Consider the following 21269-nt stretch of genomic DNA (forward strand, 5'->3'; position numbering starts at 1 on the left):
GACCAGCAGACCCTGGCCTGAACTTACCGTGGTATCCCGAAGACGCCGGGAGCGGAGGAGAGCCGAACGCTGGACTTTGCCACCGGAGGAAGCAGAAGGGGCGTACCGGAAGTGAGGTGGCTGCACTGATGACCGGACACTACTGCACGCCGCAGGAACGCCAGGCTGGAGTGAGGTAGGCGCGGGGCTAAATACTACATGCCCCTCCCACAAACTACAGGCTGAGCTTCAGCCTTAACTATTAGTTACAATCTGGTATAATTTGATTTTGTGGACTTAGTAAGTTTGCTTTTTGGATGAAGACCACATGTCTCAGAAGAACTAAAGCCTTACATTTACACTTCTAGGTCGTGAACAATAGAGGAGGGGCTGTATTTAATTTAATCAGGGACTAATCAAGGAACAGCTGGATACAATGGTGAATAGTCAGAGAAAAACAAACAGCTTAGGCTACTTTCACACCTGCGCTAGGTGCGGATCCGTCTGGTATCTGCACAGACGGATCCGCACCTATAAATGCAAACAATGGTATCCGTTCAGGTGCGGATCCGTCTGCATAACAGCTTTTTCAGATCTGAGTTTTCACGATCGTGACAACTCAGATCCGACAGTATATTCTAAAACAGAGCGTTCCCATGGTGATGGGACGCTTCAAGTTAGAATATACTAAGAACTGTGTACATAACTGCCCCCTGCTGCCTGGCAGCACCCGATCTCTTACAGGGGGCTGTGATCCGCACAATTAACCCCTCAAGTGCCGCACCCAGACCCCCCTCTTTCCCCAGTATTAAAAGCATTGGTGGCCAGTGCGGCCCCCCCTCCCTCCCTCCCCAGTATTAAAAGCATTGGTGGCCAGTGCGGCCCCCCCCCTCCCTCCCTCCCTCCCCAGTATTAAAGCATTGGTGGCAGTGGGCCACAAGCTAACAACTCCCCTCCCCCCCCATCATTGGTGGCAGCGGAGCGGCATTTCCGATCGGAGTCCCAGTTTAATCGCTGGGGCTCCGATCGGTTACCATGGCAGCCAAGAAGCTACTGCAGTCCTGGCTGCCATGGTTACTTAGCTTATACTTACATGCGCTGTCTGTGGCCGGCCGGGCGCTCCTCCTACTGGTAAGTGACAGGTCGGTGCGATGCACTGGCCACCAATGCTTTTAATACTGGGGAGGAAGGGAGGGGGGCCGCACTGGCCACCAATGCTTTTAATACTGGGGAAGGAGGGGGGTCTGTCCCCTGCTGCCTGGGAGCACCCGATCAGGGGGCTGAGATCCGCACAATTAACCCCTTAGGTGCGGCACCTGAGGGGTTAATTGTGCGGATCACAGCACCCTGTAAGATATTGGGTGCTGCCAGGCAGCAGGGGGCAGTTATGTACACAGTTCTTAGTATATTCTAAATTGAAGCGTCCCCATCACTATGGGAACGCCTCTGTGTTAGAATATACTGTCGGATCTGAGTTTTCACGATCTAACTCAAATCCGATGGTATATTCTAACATAGAGGCGTTCCCATGGTGATGGGACGCTTCAAGTTAAATATACCATCGAATTGGAGAAAATCCGATCCGATGGTATATTAACCACCTCAGCTCCCCTAGTTTAAACACCCTAATGACCAGACCACTTTTTACAATTCTGCACTACACTACTTTCACGGTTTATTGCTCGGTCATGCAACTTACCACCCAAATGAATTTTACCTCCTTTTCTTCTCACTAATAGAGCTTTCATTTGGTGGTATTTTCATTGCTGCTGACATTTTAACTTTTTTTGTTATTAATCGAAATTTTACGATTTTGGTTTGCAAAAAAAATGACATTTTTTCACTTTCAGTTGTAAAATTTTTCAAATAAACTACTTTTCTATTTAAATTTTTCTCTAAATTTATTGTTCTACATGTCTTTGATAAAAAAAAACCTGTTTGGTTAAAAAAAAAATGGTTTTGGGTAAAAGTTATAGCGTTTACAAACTATGGTACAAAAATGTGAATTTCCGCATTTTTAAGCAGCTCTGACTTTCTGAGCACCTGTCATGTTTCCTGAGGTTCTACAATGCCCAGACAGTAGAAAAACCCCACAAATTACCCCATTTCGGAAAGTAGACACCCTAAGGTATTCGCTGATGGGCATAGTGAGTTCATAGAACTTTTTATTTTTTGTCACAAGTTACCGGAAAATGATGATTTTCTTTTTTTTTCTTACAAAGTCTCATATTCCACTAACTTGTGACAAAAAATAAAAACTTCCATGAACTCACTATGCCCATCACGAAATACCTGGGGGTGTCTTCTTTCCAAAATGGGGTCACTTGTGGGGTAGTTATACTGCCCTGGCATTTTAGGGGCCCACATTCCAAAGAGCACCTTTAGGATTTCACAGGGCATTTTTTACACATTTTGATTTCAAACTACTTCTCACGCATTAGGGCCCCTAAAATGCCAGGGCAGTATAACTACCCCACAAGTGACCCCATTTTGGAAAGAAGACACCCCAAGGTATTTCGTGAGAAGTAGTTTGAAATCAAAATGTGTTAAAAATACCCTGTGAAATCCTAAAGGTGCTCTTTGGAATGTGGGCCCCTTTGCCCACCTAGCTGCAAAAAAGTGTCACACATGTGGTATCGCCGTACTCAGGAGAAGTTGGGCAATGTGTTTTGGGGTGTCTTTTTACATATACCCATGCTGGGGTGAGAGAAATATCTCGGCAAAAAGACAACTTTTCCCATTTTTTTATACAAAGTTGGCATTTGACCGAGATATTTATCTCACCCAGCGAGTACCACATGTGTGACACTTTTTTTGCAGCCTAGATGTGCAAAGGGGCCCAAATTCCTTTTAGGAGGGCCATTTTTAGAAATTTGGATCCCAGACTTCTTCTCACGCTTTAGGGCTCCTAAAATGCCAGGGTAGTATAAATACCCCACAGGTGACCCCATTTTGGAAGAAGACACCCCAAGGTATTCAATGAGGGGCATGGCGAGTTCATAGAAGATTTTTTTTTTTTTTGCACAAGTTAGCGGAAATTGATATATATATATATTTTTTTCTCACAAAGTCTCCCTTTCCGCTAATTTGGGACAAAAATTTCAATCTTTCATGGACTCAATATGCCCCTCAGCGAATACCTTGGGCTGTCTTCTTTCCAAAATTGGGTCATTTGTGGGGTGTTTGTACTGCCCTGGCATTTGAGGGTCTCGCAATCATACATGTATGGCCAGCATAAGAGTTTCTGCTATTCTCCTTATATTGAGCATACGGGGTAATGATATTTATTTTTTCGGTTCAGCCTCTGGGCTGAAAGAAAAAATGAACGGCACAGATTTCTTCATTCCCATTGATCAATGTGGATGAAAAAATCTCTGCCAAAAAAAAAAAGGAGTGGAAAGGGCGTCTGCCAGGACATAGGCGCTCAACATCCAAACCCACTTAGCCCGTATGCCCTGGCAAACCCGATTTCTCCATTCACATCTATCGATGTGGATGAATAAATCATTGCCGGGATTTATTTTAATTTTTTTTATATACAAAGTGTTTGCCAAAGCATATGAACACCGCGCCCCCTCAGCTCATATGCCTCGGCAAACTTATCTTTTACTGCAGAGGAGAAATCTCGTCTTGCAGCGCCGCAGACACAGACTTTTGTGTAATCTGACAGCAGCGCAATGCTTCTGTCAGAATGCACATCAGTGCTGCAGCTGGTTCACCGGTTGGTCCACCTAGAAGGTAAAAAAAAAAAAGAAAAAACCAGGCCGCAACGCAACAAATTTTATTAACATTATATAACATTTGAACGGAACATTAACTTTTATAAACTTTAACTTTTTGACAGAACATTAACTTTTTTGCTTACCGGTGATTTTTTTTTTTTTTTTTTTTACCTTTATAGGACAAACCTCTCCTTCCCTATGGGACAATGTGCAAAGCGCAAATCGCCAAAGATGTGGCGAAGTACATTATGCACTTTGTCCCAGGTGAAAGGAGAGGTTTGCAGCAGCTGTGAGTGAAAGGCCCTAATAGCCCTGTGTGCCTGTCTGTGAAACGCAATCCCTATGATAAGTGTACCTGTGTGTGGTACTTCCGGAAACACTCCCCAAAGCATAGGGCAGGGTGGTCAGAACAGTCAGGACAGAAATTGCGGGTGTTACGCCTTATTCCACTCCTGCTACAGACACAACATCTTTTTCGGGGTGGCGCTTGGGTTGAGGTACCAGAAATGACACTGGGGAAATGTCGCTCGTGTAGACGGCTCACTACACTGGTGGATGGGGCCATGGAACCTCCTGGATACAGGAGGTTCTCGATGATCTCTTCCTGAAATTTGAGGAAGGATCCTCTTCTCCCAGTCTTACTGTAGAGAACAAAACTATTATAGGCAGCCAATTTAATTAAATATATAGACACCTTCTTATTCCAGCGTCTGGTGCGTCGGTAAACTAAATAAGGAGCCAACATCTGGTTTTTGAAGTCCACCCCTCCATGAGCGAATTATAGTCGTGGACCGAGAGGGGCTTTTCAATGACACTGGCTGCCCGTTCTATTTGGCTCCCCCCTTGCAAGACAGGTAGGTACGAGCCCGTTGGGGAAAAGCCCCCGGCGACTAGGTCGCGTGGTGCCACAGCAGCCAATCTGTTCTAGGAACAAATGCTGAAGAGGGGCACACTTGTGTAGAAATTGTCCACATAAAGATGTACCCCTTGCCAAATAAGGGTGACACCAAGTCCCAGACTGTCTTCCCACTGCTCCCCAGGTAGTCAGGGCAACCGACCGGCTCCAGGGTCTGATCTTTACCCTCATAGATCCGAAATTTGTGGGTTATAGCCTGTGGCCCTTTCACAGAGCTTATACAATTTGACCCCATAACCGGGCGCGCTTGCTTGGGATGTATTGTTTGAAGCCAAGGCACCCGGTAAAATGTAATAAGGGACTGTCTACGCAGATGTTTTGCTCAGGGGTATACAAATCTGCAAATTTTGTGTTGAAGTGGTCTATGAGGGGCCCGAATTTTTGTGGAGCCGGTCTCAAAAGCTGGGTGGCCTCTGGGACGAGAGGTGCTGTTGTCGCTAAAGTGCAGGAAACGCAGGATGGCCTCAAATTGTGTTCTGGACATGGCAGCAGAGACATGGGCATGTGATGAATTGGGTTCGTTGACCATATGACCGCAATTAATGCTTTTTGGTTAGACCCCTGTTGATGAGAAGGCCCATAAAAAAATTTAATTCGGAAACTTGGACGGATTTCCACCGGAAAGACTGGGCATAATAGCTTCCCGGGTTGGCGGCTATAAATTGAGTGGCATACCGATTTGTTTCTGCCACGACTAAGTCCAAGAGCTCTGCAGTCAAGAACAGCTCAAAAAATCCCAGTGCCGAACCGATCTGAGCTGTCTCAACCCGAACTCCAGACTGGGTGGTGAAAGGGGGAACTACTGGTGTGGCTGAAGTTGGGGGCTGCCAATCGGGGTTTGCCAGCACCTCAGGGACTCTAGGGGCTCTACGGGCCTGTCTGTGCGGTGGCTGCGACGGGGGAACTACTGCACGTGCCACCGTACCAGCTTCAATTGCCCTTCTGGTGCTCGCCACTTCACCATGTTGTACGGCAGTGCTGGTACTAGGTCCAGGGTGGGCTGCACGGCTGGTGTATGCCTCACCACGTAATCCGACAGTGCCAGCCCCACTCTGCTGCCCTTGAAGTGGATCCTGTGCAACCTGTGGTCTAGTAACACGGGGCCGGGTACGCCTGGTGGTATCAGGGACCTCAACCTCCTCGTCCGAACTTTGTGTCAGACTGCCACTGCTTTCTACAGGTTCATATTCTGACCCGCTGTATTCGTCAGATGAGGGTTCCCATTCCTCATCCGACTGGGTCAGAATCCTGTAGGCCTCTTCAGAAGAATACCCCTTGTTTGCCATTTGGTCAACTAAATTTAGGGGGTATTCCCTGAGACTACCCAAGAAAAAAAAGCAAGCCTGTCTTACAAATGGGAGGCTAGCGAAGTACCGGAAGCCGCTGTGATTGATAAAAATATCAAAACTGATATTTTTTTATCGCCGCAGCGCTTGTGAAGTGAATGTGTAGTGATCAAAAAAAAATGTAAAAAATTTTCACTGCGGCGGGGCGGGCGTGGGTGAACGCACGTGTGGGCGACCGATCAGGCCTGATCGGGCAAACACTGTGTTTTGGGTGGAGGGCGAACTAAGGTGACACTAATACCTATTATAGATCTGACTGTGATCAGTTCTGATCACTTATAGATACTATAAAAGTACAAATGCTGATTAGCGATACGCTAATCAGCGAATCAGTGACTGCGGTGCGGTGGGCTGAGCGCTAAACGATCGCTAACTACCTAACCAAGGGGCCTAAACTATCCTAAAACCTAACAGTCAATACCAGTGAAAAAAATAAGTGACAGTTTACACTGATCACTTTTTCCCCTTTCACTAGGTGATTGACAGGGCCGATCAAGGGGTGATCAAGGGGTTAATTGGGGTGATGGGGGGGGATGATCTGGGGCTATGTGTGGTGTTGGTGTGTACTCACTGTGATCTGTGCTCCTCTGCTGGGACCAACCGACGAAAAGGACCAGCAGAGGAACACTGAAGCCATTTAACACCTTATATTTATAAATATAAAGTGTTAACTGGCTTCTGATTCCGTTTTTTGAAAATCATCAGCCTGCCAGCGACGATCATTGGCTGGCAGGCTGATGACGAACTTGTCCTGTAACCTTTGCTGGCCCGCGATGCGCATGCGCGGGCCGGCTGTGAGCGTAATCTCGCGTCTCGCGAGATGACACGTAGATGCGTGACTCTGCCTGAGACAGCCGCCTCCGGAACGCGATCCTGCGTTAGGCGGTCCGGAGGCGGTTAATAGGGACTCCTGACTTTACATTGAAAGTCAATGGGGGACGGATCCGTTTACAATTGCACCAATATTGTGTCAATGTAAACGGATCCGTCCCTATTGACTTACATTGTAAGTCAGGACGGATCCGTTCGGCTCCGCACCGCCAGGCGGACACCAAATCCCTGCAAGCAGCGTTTTGGTGTCTGCCTCCAGAGCGGAATGGAGGCGGAACGGAGCCAAACTGATGCATTCTGAATGGATCCGCATCCATTCAGAATGCATTGGGGCTAAAATGATCCGTTTGGGGCAGCTTGTGAGAGCCTTGAAACGGATCTCACAGGTGGACCCTGAAACGCCAGTGTGAAAGTAGCCTAATAAAGAGACAGGGCATGGAGACTGGAACCTTGACATAAGCAGTAAATATGAGGCCTGGACACTTAGATGATGGGAAATTTGTGAGAAGCTATAATGCTAAATGCTAACATACCAGAGCTAAACACAGAGGATTTTCAGCCAAAGCCAGAAGTATATATCCTTTCTTTACTGTATATTTCTAATTCTTTTCCAATCCATTTCTGTAGGCAGGTCTGCTTCAAATCCTCATCCAAAAAACTTTGTGTAAATATTTAGCCTTAGTGCATTCTGGACATAGTTATATATGGAGTCAGAGCAGGGACTCCTAAGCCAAATTAGAGTCCCGACACCCTCCACTCTTCAGAGCAGGGGGTGCCTGGTTTAATGCTCGGATTCTCCCATTGACTTTCAATGTGCTCGGTAGAACACCAGAGCATCGCAAAGTGTTCTACTCGAGCACACAAGCAGTTTGGTGCTCGATCAACACTAATGGACAACTGTCTTAATACATCTCTTTCTGTCTTAACCACTAAAGCTGTACCCACTTTAATTTCTGATTTACCCCCACATCGGTAATATGATTGTCCTATCAATCTTATTCCTGGAGCAAAGTTGCCCAAATCTAGGTTATATAACCTTTCTGAACCCGAAAGAGTGGCCATGCGAGAGTACCGTATATTGCCGAAAGTTTGGCTAAGGGACATATTAGACCTTCCAAATCCCCACTGGCAGCAGGGGTTTTCTTTGTAAAGAAGAAAGACGGAACTCTTAGGCCATGTCTGGACTTCTGTGAGCTCAATCGGATCACGGTCTGTAATCCATACCCCCTTCTTTTGATTCCTGACTTGTTTAATTAAATTGTTGATGCCAAGGTGTTCTCCAAGTTGGACTTAAGGGGGGCATATAAACTGGTAAGGATCAAGGAAGGGTATGAATGGAAGATGGCGTTTAATATCCCAGAGGGTCATTTTGCAAATCTGGTCATGCCGTATGGGTTAACTAATGCTCCTGCGGTTTTCCAGTGTTTTGTTAATGATATCTTTCATCATCTGGTGAGGAGGTTTGTTGTTGTGTATCTGGATGACATACTAATTTATTCTCCAGACATGGAGACTCATCAGGATCACGTGAGACAGGTGTTACAGATCCTAAGAGAGAATAAATTGTATGCTAAGTTGGAGAAGTGTGTATTTGCAGTTCAGGAAGTGCAATTCCTGGGTTATTTACTCTCATCTTCAGGTTTTCATATGGATCCAGCGTGTTGGCCTGGAATCGACCCAAAAATCTGAAAGGGCTTATGCGGTTTTTGGGGTTCACCAACTACTACCGTAAATTTTATTTTTAGCTACTCGACTGTGGTTAAACCTTTAATGGACAAGACTAGGAAAGGTTCGGATGTCTCAGTCTGGTCTGATGAGGCATTACAAGCCTTTTCAGCGGTGAATGAATGTTTTGCTTCTGGTGCAACCAGATGTGTCACAGCCATTCATTGTGGAAGTGATGCATCCGAGGTAGGGAGCAGTCAGGTCGCAGGGTCCTTCACCTAGTAAATGGTGCCCATGTGCATTCTTCTCTGCTGCAGAATGGAATTATGACAAGGGTAATAGAGAATTGCTGGCCATTAAGTTGGCTTTTGAGGAATGGCGTCATTGGTTGGAAGGAGTAATTCATCCTATTACTGTGCTTACTGATCACAAAAAGCTGGCTTACCTGGAGTCGGCTAAGCAACTAAACTCAAGGCAGGCCAGATGGTCGTTGTTTTTTTACCATATTTACTTTCATTGTCACCTATCACCCTGGGGTTAAGAACGTCAAGGCTGATGCTTTGTCGCATAGCTTTCTGGGAGGGGGTGATTCGGAAGATCCTGGTCCGATATTGTCTGATTGTTTGTCTCTACAATCGGTAAAATAAAAATGATTGATTTTGCGCTGGATATCAAATTAATTTGCTGCCACCACTCTTCGTATTGAATCGGGGCGAAGAGACCCCGGCTAGCTAATCCTAAAGGGAAGAAACGGTTATTTGCAACCTAGCTAACCAATTAACAATTTATAAAAATAAGACAATGCGGTAGTATGTCTCTTCTGAGGACAGAGCTGTTAGCATAGACCAGATAATCAGGTAACAAGGGCAAAACTGGAATGATTAAATCGTTAGTTTTATTCTAAAAACTATACACAAAAAATATATACATTAAAACTGACAGATAAATATACCTGCCAGTCGAACAGATTGGTTGGATAAAAATAGGTAAAAGGTGGAAGGGCATAGAATGTCTGTAAGTTCAGAATTACTGTGGTAGAGTCCAGTAAAAGATAAAGTCTTTGAAGGAATAATCCAAGATGATGGGGTGCCCATGTCCAGCTGGCGGTCGTGATGTTAGATGGTAGATGAAGGACCAGGATCTGCGCGGGTCATTCTGTTTTACCCACTCTGGAGCTGGGAGTGGCTGTGACACGCAAAAGTCCAGCCTTGTGTAATTGGAAGAGAGGCAGTCCTTTTCATGAGAGGGAGAAAATCTGGCAGCACCATTGCTTTGCCAGTTTCTCCGTACCCATAGGTCAAATTAGGAAATAAAGTTCATATTTATAATCAGGACAATTTTGCGCATCATCTGATATCAAATATGACTGGAAGACAATACAGTGTGCCTGAGAACCGTCATATCTCAGAGAGGGAATTTCCGATTTGCTTGCAGATTTCAAGGGAGGTGTGTTAGAATAACCCGAACAACCTCTGAAGAGATGGTTCCTTTCATATTTTCCTAACCCATGAAATATGAGGAAAATATGGGATAAATATGAAATCTATGGATTGGAGATGACTTTCAGGTCATCTTCCTTCTTGTACCAACCAGCTATGTGATAAGGATCTGTCCTTTTCTCCTGAAGTTCGCTGCCCTGGCTAAAGGTGTTAGACCCCCTGCGATGCAGGAGCCACACAGACTGGGAAGATGCACTTTTTATGAGGTTTTGTCATGATGATATCAGAGTGATGGATGTATAACCTGGCAGGGGGTGCTCCTCTGTCCAGGAAGATTCTTTTGGCACAGAGGTGCTAATTGACTCTGATCTGTGAGCTGTGCTAGCCAGGTGAATTACTGGGTTGGAAAAAAAAAATTACTGGGTTGAAAAAAATAATTATTTTAACTCTTTGTGTGCAGGAGAGGGCTCTTGTGATTTTTTGTGATTTTAAAACTGCACGCATTCTCGATTTCTTCATATTGCTGAGATCGCGAAGCGTCACATATGGTCCTCTTCTGAGTTCCTGCTCGTCCATTTACTTCAGAAGTTAAGTGTTACTTCCCTTTTATATTTTGTTGTTTCCACTCAGTCTTCTGTTACTAGGCATATGTTGGACCGACTGTACGAACAGAGAAAGGCCATCAACGATTTCTTGATGATCCAAGCGGACAGGAGTAGTCCCCTGACGTACACAGAGGACGATCTATTGGAGATGTTACCAAAGACATTTACTTGCCTCCTGCTCTTCCTGTATAACAGCTCCAAGGTGCTCATGGCTATCGTAGGGACGTGGTTCCAAAGAAACTTTGACTGTTGTTTGGGTAAGCTGGTGATCAGTTCTCCGGACCTTACGTGGCTAACAGCGATATGGACCGGGTATGACGTGTCTGGATCAGTGTCGGCCACAGAGCTTGTTTTCTCTGTGCCCGTCGAACCTCGCATGGACATTTCTTATGCCATCCACACAGAGGACTTCAAGACTTTATGGAATAATATTCATATATCAAAGGACGATGTCGCAATGGAGGAAGTGGACAATTTATTCCAATGTCTTTATTCGCATTTCTTCAGACACTTTAGACCACTTATCAGCAACTCAGCTAGTCACGTAATGAGCTGGAGTCGGCTTGTTTGCTGGACTGTCCTCCAGTTATTTGCCATAACCCCATACATTTCTTGATCCATATGCATTACCATCGTGGTCACCCCGACACTGGTCTTCAATCGATTCTTGTTGATGAAACACTTTTTTTTCCCATTTCTCTTTTAAATCTTGTGGTTTTGCCCCTTCTGTGTTGTATTTTATGTGTGTTAAATTAATGCTCCGTTTGTTAAATAAACTAATTTTTTTCTCCCCGTTAAAAAAATAAATAAAAAAATTGGCTTGTGATTTGGTAGCCAAAAGCAGGAGACATGAAACTATTCCATTCACGTGTCATCTCTGTTTTAGAGCCACTCCTGTTTTTTTGGGCATTAGCAATACCGATGGATTATTGAGCAAATGCTGACCGAGTGAAGGCGCATGCTCCACAGACAGGATTCGTTTTTTGTGGGTTATTGTTCTGACGGATCAGAGGAAGGGCAAATTAATCAGTGATGTCAACACAAACTTACTGCTGACACCCTCTCCACTCTGTCGGGGGGGCTCTACTTGTATAAGCGTTTAATAGAACAGGTTCTGATAACATCTATGTGGAATCAGCTGGTGACGGTGAAAAAGGAATGCGCTTCTTCTTGGCACTAACATCAACCTGTAAGGTTGAGTTCATACTTGAGTTATTTGGTCAGTTTTGGCCCCGTGACTGCCCAAATAAGTGAAGTGTGCAGTGATTCTAAGTGCGACAACTGTCATCTGCATGTCATATGGACTCACAGTATTATTTCACTACCAAAGCAGACTACCTATGCGTCTTACTGCAAGGCACAGTGTTCTACACCACTGCAGCCAGGAAATAGCCGAACATATATCGCCGCAAATTTAATCAGATCAAACCTAATTTTTCCCAAAAAATTCGGCAAACTGGCGAATAGAATTTTTGAAAAATTCACTCATCTCTACTGTTGACCCTTGCTGTGTTGCAAGAAAAAATTGATTAACATGAAAAATCTGCATAAATAATGAAATTTTTAAATTTCACCTCCATTTTTCTTTAATTCTTGTGGAACACCTAAGGGGTTAACAAAGTTTGTAACATCAGTTTTGAATAATTTGAGGGGTGTAGTATCTAAAATGGGGTCATTTATGGGTGGTTTTACATTATTTAAGCCCCTCAAAATCACTTTATAACTGAATTGTTGCTTAAAAAAAATGGTTTTGGAAATTTTGTTGTAAATTTGAAAAATGGCTTCTAAACTTCTAAGCCTTCCAACGTCCTAAAAAATAAAATAACACAGATTACAAAAACGATGCCAACATAAAGCAGACATATGGAGAATGATGACTGATAACTATTTTATGAGGCATTACTATCTGTCTTAAAAATAGAGAAATTCTAATTTAGAAAATTGTTAATCTTTCCAAATTTTTGCTAAATTTGGGATTTTTTTATAAATAAGGAAAAAATACATTGACTCAAATTTAGCATTGTCGTGAAGTACAATGTGTCATGAGAAAACAGTCTCAGAATGGCCTGGATAAGTAAAAGTGCTCCAAAGTTACCACATAAAGTGACACGTCGGATTTGCAAAAAATGGCCTAGGCAGGCAGGTGAAAACTGGCCCGGGGTAGAAAGGGTTAATGGCTGTGTGTAGAATTATTTTGAGGGTACACCAAATTTACACGGCTATACAAGCTGTGCACTGACTACTTTACATTGTGTCAAAGGGTCATATCTTCAGTGTTGTCTCATGAAAAGATATAATAAAATATTTCCAAAATGAGAGGGGTGTGCCCACTTTTGTGAGATACTGTAACTGTGTCCTGAAGGGTACAAGTGTTTTTTTTTTGTTTTATTTTTTGCTAATATGTAGGAAAGAGATAGAGAATATTTTTTTTTATATTTTTATTTAGAGATTTTGTATATTTATACTACAAACCGGATTCCAAAAAAGTTGGGACACTATACAAATCGTGAATAAAGACTTATAGTAATGAATGGAGGGCAGCTGCGCATGCGTGGTGCGGCCTCCTCAACTTTCTTTGCTCCGTTCTCCTTGTAGGTGTGGGTCCCAGAGGTGGGACCCACACCTATCAGACAATGGGGGCATATCCTAGCGATATGTCCCCATTGTTTAAGATGGGATAACCCCTTTTAATATATATTTATATTTATAGGTCTTACTAATTGGCGTGGCCAGCGCTGTCGTGAGCTTTTCTGCTGTATTCTCAGAGTAATTAACCAGCTGCGGGGAGATATGTGTTTGCAAGCAGTAAGTGCTTGCTATTGTCAATGCAGGGAGGCACTCCTCTACTGTGTATAGGGACAGTTATAGTATATAGTAGTAGATAGTTATAGTAGGGACATTTTGGCCAACTTTTGTACTATAAATGTACAAGTTCCCTAAATAAGCTATTAGTGTAGAGTGAATCAAAGTTGATGAAGTGGACTTCAATCTGAAAAATTTGATTACTCACAAATCCGAATTTACTCGCACTTCGAATCAGATTTTTCCCAAAATGGCTGCTGCACATGTTAGAAAGTGAAAGTAAGAGCCCGGGAGTGAGGGGTCATCCATAATGCCATACAGCCAGCCAATCAGCAGATAGCCAGTCCCTGTGATGTCACAGCCCTATAAAAAAGCCTCATCCTGCCCGGCCTCCGCCATTTTCCAGTGAACGGAGTATAGGGACAGATGTGACAAGTGCTAGGGAAAGTGATTAGGAAAGACTTTATTTGAAAAACATTAGTTTTCAACAGTTCAGGGACAGCACTGAGATAGTGTAGGGATATAATAGGGAGATTTTATCCACAGTATAGGGATAGTGCAGGGGCCAATAGAAGAGTGTAATGCTTGGCTAATAGAGAAGCCATCCTATTATACCTTGCTGCACTACTTTGGGTAAAAAGGTATTCTAATACTACTGATTTTAGGTTCACATTCTTTTATACATACAATAAGTAAATCCGTTAATCATTGATTATATAATTGGGGCAAAACTGCAGCCTGATACTACTGATTTTGGGGTGTTCACGTTCTTTTATACATAAGTAAATATGTTAATCCTTGATTCTGAATTTGGGGTGAAACTGCAGTCTGATACTACTGATTTTTGGGTGTTCACGTTCTTTTATACATAAGTAAATCTGTTACTCCAGATCTTTTCCAAAATGGCTTCTGCACATGTTAGAAAGTGAAAGTAATGAACGAAGGATCACCCATAATGCCGTGCAGCCAGCAGATATCCAGCACCTGTGATAAGTAATTCCAGCAATCCCTGATTCTGTTATTGTGGTAAAATTGGGGTCTGATACTACAGATCTTGGGGTGTTCATGTTCTTTTATATATAAGTACAGTCATTCATCCTTGATTCTGGGGTGAAATTGCAGCATGATACTACAAATTTTAGGGCGTTCACATTCTTTTTCACATAATTCAATTCTTTAATCCCTAATTGTATTATTGGGGTGAAATTGCGGCCTGATATAACAGATTTTGTGGGGTTCAAGTTACATAGTAAGAGGTTACAGCCAGCTCACCTTCCGATCCTGTGTGATGGTGCACGGGGCGGACACAAGCCAGTCCAATAGTAGATGCACGATAAAAGAAATGCTCCAGCACCAGAAGGACGTAATGAAAAAATTCCAGGTCTTTATTCAAATCACCAGCATATCGGTGCATACAGCGACAGTGACACAATGACCCACTTGTCCCCACGATCTACGCGTTTCGGACGATGTTGTCCTTAGTCATGATCTATGGCGTCTGGCGTGTGCCGGGCTGAAATAGGGCTCACCTCTGGAGTGTCCGCCCACAGGGAGGGACATTGAAATCCAGGGCAGGTAAAATAATCAGTCCGGATCACGCAAGACACTGTGCAAACATATTCACCTGTGACATACAAAGAGTTTTGACACCCCACAATACTTTAGAAAAACTAATACGAAATATAAATTGTGTCATTATTTCCTCATAAAAATTATTATTTAGATGGAAAGGAAAAATTCATGATATTATCACATCTTTTTCCAACCTGGCATGGTATGGGTAACATAATATTGTCCACTGGATGTATAAAAAAAGAGACGCATGCTAAAAGTAAATTTAGCAGACTGAAAAAATGGATCCAAATGTGCAAAATGTCAGTCAAGTTCCCATGGGTTAGGGCTGGTGGTTTGCTGTAGTCCTGTGTCCATGAATCCCACGTATATCATGATCTTTTGTAATTAAGCAAGTCCAGATTCATCCAGTCATTCTGAGCAAAAATACCGCAGAGTGTGAACAAACACTTAGATTCATGGCAAATTTAAGCACATTGATATAATTGTAGTGTGTTCGAAAATCACTAATCACACTGCCAGTTCACCTGAGACATATCATCAGTTTGTGTTCACATCTATCTTGCTGAAAAGAGGGAAAGGAAATTCTGCTTCATGTGAACAGTGCCCTATACTCCAAGATACAGACCGTTTCATATAAAGGCAACTTAGTGATTCAATATGATGATAACTTAGTACTATGAAAGAAATGTGTATAGCCTCGGTCTAAAACAGAATTTGTGGATGTATTATATCTCTCACATACTCAAAAAATAAGGAATAGACAGATGCCATACATTTTATTTCTGTTACCTATGGTTTTGGTCTAGATTAATATTTAAAAGATTTATTGATCTACTGACATGACACATTTGGATACTGTTGTCATCATCCTATGTCTTTTCATATCCTTATTTCTCTGTTTCCATTCCCATCCATAATTCAACTACATTTTGATATTTTAAATGTCTGTCCAGACATAATCTCTGGAGAGATCGTGAAGGAATAAAAAAGAGAGAAATGTTCATTCAGAAAGAGACCATGAGAAGTACACCAACGGATAATGCCTGTCTCTATAGGCCGGCATTATACAAGCAAGCAGTATGCATATGTGCTGGAGCGCATAATTAAAGCGCAGCAGGACAGGCATACCATCACAATACTGGTGTCTCAAATGTGATACGCATGACCCTCATAGGGAAAATTTCTTATAATTATGTGCATGTCAAACCCATACACCAGTTAAGCAGTGACTCAATCATGAACTTCAGAAATAACACACACAAAAATTAAAAAATAACCATATGAAATATATGTATATATATATATGGGTATGTGTAAAACAAGGCAAAACCTTGCTTATGCTGCATGTAGATATTAATACAAGTACATTAATTCTTTTTTGAGATTGAGACCGTATGGAAATCTTGTATTTAGTCTCCAAATCCAAAAAGCTTCCCTGAGGAGGATTTTTTGTTTAATATTACCCCCTCTTTGAGACATTATAACCCGTTCGAAAGCAAAGGTACTAAATGTATCTATATTGCGGTTATGAACATCTATGAAGTGATGTGCCGCATTAGAGACTCCTGTGGCTATTGGGTTCAGTATGTAATTGAGGTGTTCACGCAGTCGATCTTTGAATTTCCTGCTAGTGCAACCGACATATGTCAGATCACAAGATGTACAATTAATGGCATATATGACTCCTATTGTATTGCAGTTTATAAAACTTTTAATTGGAAATTTTTCAGTATGCATTGAGTTGTGAAATTCTTTGGTATTTTTAGCAACTTTACATGTTTTACATCTTGTGTATCCACATTTGGAGAACCCAATGTATTTTAACCATGCAGGTGGAATTTTGGGGTGCATGGGAGTATACATGGAGGGGGAGAGCGTTGTACCCAATGTATCAGGTCTTTTAGATACTATCCGGCATCCATGTCTCAGGGTTTCCCTCAAAATATGATCTTCAGACAAGATAGGGAGACATCTGTGAATTATATTCTTGATTTCCGCAAATTGTCTGCTGTATGTAAGTACAATTGTTGGTATACTATTATTATTTGTTTGGGGGATATCAGATTTAATATGGCTTTTGTTATTATATTCGTCCGTTCGTCCCTTAGTAGCGGAATTGAAATCTTTATTTACTGATTCTCCCTCTTTATTGGAGTTGAGGTTTAATAATTTGGCTCTTGATTTATTTTTGGCAATTTTGAAACCCCTATGGAGCATCCATTGGGGATAACCTCGCATTTTAAGACGTCTCCATATCTTCATGCATTCTTCATTGAATGCCTCATCTGTACTGCAGTTCCTTCTAGCTCTTATAAATTCACCGACAGGGATACTTTTAATGGTATGGAGAGGGTGATGGGAATTCGCCCTCAGGATGGTGTTGCCAGATACCTCTTTGCGGTAGGTCTCCGTTAACACCACCTGACCCGCAACCCCAGTCAGAGTCAAATCCAAGAATTGGATAGTTGTGGGATGATGCACACAGGTAAACCTAAGATTGTATGTGTTTTGGTTCAAATAGCGAGCGAAGTCTGGTATGGCAGACACATCGCCTCCCCATATGAGGAGCAAATCATCGATGTATCTGCCATACCAGACCAAACACTCAGAGAATGGATTGTCAACTGAGAAAACATACTTTTCCTCCCAAAAAGACATGGCTATGTTAGCCAAAGACGGGGAGAATTTAGCTCCCATAGAAACACCCGAGACCTGGACATAAAAGACCTCGTCAAATATAAAATAGTTATGCGTTAGGAGGTACATTGTGACCTCCAGCACAAAATCGATAAACATTTCAGAATAGCCACTATATTTGTGTAGATTGTATTCTAGGGCTAAGAGAGCATATGAGTGGGGAATGGAAGGATACAGTGCCACAACGTCCAGTGTAACCCAGGTATATTTTTTAGACCATGTGCAATCATACATATATTTAAGTACACTGGTAGTATCTCTTATATATCCTGGCGATCTTTTGACTAGAGGTTGTAGCACTGAGTCCAACCATTCTCCCAACTTCTCCGTTAGGGATCCAATACCCGATACTATGGGGCGTAATGGCGGAGGGTTGACCCCTTTGTGCATCTTGGGAAGAGCGTGAATTATGGGAGTAACAGGGTATTCAACATTAAGAAAGTCAAATTGTTTCTGAGTTATATGTCCCTTTGCCAAACCTTTATTTAGAACTAGGACCAGTTCCTTTTTATACATTATAAGGGGATTTTGTTTGAGGATATGGTAAGTAGTGGTGTCAGACAGGACCCCCAACATTAGTGTGATAACATGTTCTGTCGAGCACCACCACGGACCCTCCTTTATCCGCCATTTTTATTACAAGATCTTTATTGTCTTCTAATTGTTTTAAAGCAGTTCTCTGTAATGTATTCAAATTATGTTTTTTGACAATAGGGATCGAATCCTGTACTCTGAGTAATTCACTCTCTACTACTTCTTGAAATGTATCCATACAAGTAGTACGGTATTTCAAAGGGTAGTAGTTTTTATTAGGGGTCATGAAATCATGTTGTCCAATATCATCATATAGTATTTCCCCCTCACCATGAAGATCCATGAGACAAAGCAAGGATATGCTGGTGATTTGAATAAAGACCGGGAATTTTTTCATTACGTCCTTCTGGTGCTGGAGCATTTCTTTTATCGTTCAAGTTACATAGTTACAAAGTTAATACGGTTGAAAAAAGACAAACGTCCATCAAGTTCAAACAAGTGATAGGTGGGGACGCGAATCCCAGAAGGAAGGGAGACTCAGATACACGTTTTCATAAGCATTTATGTTCTTTACTTTTAAGAATTCGTCTAAACCCTTTTTGAAACTGTCCACTGTTCCTGCTGTGACTTTGTCCTGAGGAAGTCTATTCCACAGATTCACAGTAAAGAAGCTTGGATGCTTCTGGAGACTGAACTTTTTCTTCTTCAGTTGGAGGTAGTGCCCCCTTGTCTTTTGAGCACATTTTACATGGAACAACTTTTTGCCGTATTTTTTGTATGGCCCATTTATACACTCACCTAAAGAATTATTAGGAACACCATACTAATACGGTGTTGGACCCCCTTTTGCCTTCAGAACTGCCTTAATTCTATGTGGCATTGATTCAACAAGGTGCTGATAGCATTCTTTAGAAATGTTGGCCCATATTGATAGGATAGCATCTTGCAGTTGATGGAGATTTGAGGGATGCACATCCAGGGCACGAAGCTCCCGTTCCACCACATCCCAAAGATGCTCTATTGGGTTGAGATCTGGTGACTGTGGGGCTCATTTTAGTATAGTGAACTCATTGTCATGTTCAAGAAACCAATTTGAAATTATTCGAGCTTTGTGACATGGTGCATTATCCTGCTGGAAGTAGCCATCAGAGGATGGATATATGTTCTCATTCTGTTTACGCCAAATTCGGACTCTACCATTTGAATGTCTCAACAGAAATCGAGACTCATCAGACCAGGCAACATTTTTCCAGTCTTCAACAGTCCAATTTTGGTGAGCTCATGCAAATTGTAGCCTCTTTTTCCTATTTGTAGTGGAGATGAGTGGTACCCGGTGGGGTCTTCTGCTGTTGTAGCCCATCCGCCTCAAGGTTGTGCGTGTTGTGGATTCACAAATGCTTTGCTGCATTCCTCGGTTGTAACGAGTGGTTATTTCAGTCAACGTTGTTCTTCTATCAGCTTGAATCAGTCGGCCCATTCTCCTCTGACCTCTAGCATCCACAAGGCATTTTTGCCCACAGGACTGCCGCATACTGGATGTTTTTCCCTTTTCACACCATTCTTTGTAAACCCTAGAAATGGTTGTGCGTGAAAATCCCAGTAACTGAGCAGATTGTGAAATACTCAGACCGGCCCGTCTGGCACCAACAACCATGCCACGCTCAAAATTGCTTAAATCACCTTTCTTTCCCATTCTGACATTCAGTTTGGAGTTCAGGAGATTGTCTTGACCAGGACCACCCCCCTAAATGCATTGAAGCAACTGCCATGTGATTGGTTGACTAGATAATTGAATTAATGAGAAATAGAACAGGTGTTCCTAATAATTCTTTAGGTGAGTGTATACTTGTATAGGTTAATCATGTCCCCCTTAGACATCTCTTCTCAAGACTAAATAAATTCAATTCTTTTAATCGTTCTTCATAACTAAGACTCCATGCCCCTTATAATTTTAGTCATTTAGTCACTCTCCTCTGTACTCTCTCCAGCTGCAGTGCATCCTTTCTATGTACTGGTGCCCAGAACTGGACTGCATACTCCAGCGCTTTGTAAAGTGGTAGTATTACATCCCTGCCCTGCGAGTCCATGCCTCGTTTAATGCATGACAATATCCTGGTGGCCTTAGAAGCAGCTGATTGACATTGTGTGCTGTAATTTAATCTACCATCTACAAGGACACCTAAATCTTTCTCTATAAGTGACTCTCCCAGTGTTACATCACCTAGGACATATGAAGCACAGAGATTATTACTACCAAGATGCATAACTTTAAATTTGTCAACATTGAACCTCATTTGCCAAGTTGATGCCCAATCACTCAGAGTGTTCAAGTCAGCTTGTAGTTTGTTGAAATCTTCCATAGACCGTACAGTTCTACACAGCTTAGTGTCATCTGCAAAAATAGATATGGTGCTATTAATCCCGTCCTCAATATCATTAATAAATAAATAAATAATAAAGGGCCCAGCACGGAACCTTGGGGTACAAAACTTATAACCTGGGACCATTCTGAATAGGAATCATTGACCACAACTCTCTGGACACAGTCCTTCAGACAGTTTTCAATCCAATTACAAACTATACTTTCCAAGCCAATAGACCTTACTTTACTTAGTAAGCGTCTATGAGGGACAGTATCAAAAGCCTTTGCAAAATCCAGAAACACTACATCCACAGCCGCCCCTCTGTTCAGGTTACTACTTACCTCCTCATAAAAACAAATTAGGTTAGTCGGACAACTTCTGTCCTTGGTAAACCCATGCTGGTTATCACTTATAATATTATTTATAGTCACATACTTCTGTATATAGTCCCTTAAGATTCCTTCAAACATTTTTCCCACAACAGAAGTTAAACTAACTGGTCTATAATTACTTGTGGAGGACCTTGATCCTTTTTTAAATATGGGCACCACGTTTGCCTTGCGCCATTCACTTGGCACTGTACCAGTCCCTAGAGAATCCTTAAAAATTATAAACAGGGGCACGGTGACTGAACAGAGCTCTTTAAGCACTCTTGGGTGTAATCCATTTGGACCCAGAGTTTTGTTCACATTGACCCTATTTAACTTCTCTTGGATCATATCTACAGTTAGCCAATTGAGTACATCACTAGAGATGTCCTGAACTATTCGCCGGCGAACAGTTCCCGCGAACATC

Source organism: Bufo bufo, chromosome 5, assembly GCF_905171765.1.
Source record: "Bufo bufo chromosome 5, aBufBuf1.1, whole genome shotgun sequence".
Classification (NCBI taxonomy): domain Eukaryota; kingdom Metazoa; phylum Chordata; class Amphibia; order Anura; family Bufonidae; genus Bufo; species Bufo bufo.